Raw genomic sequence first — 1,368 nt, 5'->3', positions numbered from 1 at the left:
ACTTGGCTTCACTTGGCGTTTCCAATTGGCGTCAGTTGGCACAGAGGAGAAACGACTGGCGTGCTTTGCTGAACTCGGCCAAAATCGCTTAGGCGGTTACAGCGCCAAAAAAGAAGAAGAAGAAGATATGTAAAAAAAGAAAATTGGATACATTTGGATACATTTTTGGCTTGGTCAGGGATACATTTTCTTGAGACGGCGCGGCAACACTGCTTCCGTATGCATCACTGAACTAGAGTTACCCGCATAGTTGCCAACTTGGTGCTTTAAGCACTAGATTTAGTGCTTTTTGAAAATTAAAACGCCAAAAAAATTATTTAGTGCCTAGTGCCTTTTTTAGTGCTTTTTTCTGAACTAAAACTACTCCGATATAGTTAAAAACTGAAATAAGTTTTAAATATTTAAAGCTGTGGCAGCACTGAATTTACAAAAATCCACAAATTTAAATGCACTTAAATACAACCATGATTGATAAAAAGCTGAACTTCCAAATTCACCTTTTTCAATTCTATTCGCGTTAAAAATGCTAGTAGATATGCGAGTAAGTTAAGTATTTTTTTTCTTTTCTGATTATTTGTAAACATTTTTATTTTTATACTACCTGAGTAAAACACATCGTTTCTTGGTGCTGAATCCAAATCTGGCAGCACAATTGCTCTAGCACTAGAATTTTGAGATATCCTAAACTCAAAGTGCCAAAAACACGGTTTTTGGCGATATTTGAGGTTATATAATGAAAACAAAATTTTTTTTGCTCATTTCTAATTGGGGCATGATTTACGTTTGTTAGGATTCGTTTTGTCTTCCTTGAGTTATATCAGTTATAATGTGCAGTACTTCGGTATTACGTCGTTAGCATGAGTCATTATGGCATGTGGCTTTTCAATCGTTATGAAAAAGTTTTGTTTATTGATTTATGTATGCATTCTTGTAAATATTGTTAATTTTTTGTTTTTGTTAAATACATAAAAACTGTTATGAAAAAAGCATCAATTTGTGTAAAACCATTTGGTGCTTTTAGTGTGATAAAACGCTTTTTCAAAGTTTTTGGTTTTGGATTGAAAATGAAAAGTTGGCAACACTGGTTACCCGGCCACGCCTTGCTGTGGCTCAATCTAATACTAAAATGGAAATATGTATGAATATCAGAGGTGAACGTACATACATATGTACGTTAGGCTGGGTCGATTTAGTATGGGGGAAAATAAAAGGCATTTTACCGTATTGTAATAGTAATATTATGATGTCTTAGGACTAAGCCAATTGTTATTCGCCACGAAAGATTAATTTAAAACTTATCCTTAGCCTGCGCAATTGAATGAAAGTGTATGAATTTTGAAAATGAAACTTTGGCTTGTAATATCTATG

The sequence above is a fragment of the Rhagoletis pomonella genome, unplaced genomic scaffold (genome assembly GCF_013731165.1).
Source record: "Rhagoletis pomonella isolate Grant_MI unplaced genomic scaffold, Rhpom_1.0 Rhpom_scaffold_00016, whole genome shotgun sequence".
Taxonomy (NCBI): Eukaryota; Metazoa; Arthropoda; class Insecta; order Diptera; family Tephritidae; genus Rhagoletis; species Rhagoletis pomonella.
This window is presented reverse-complemented; position numbering follows the sequence as displayed.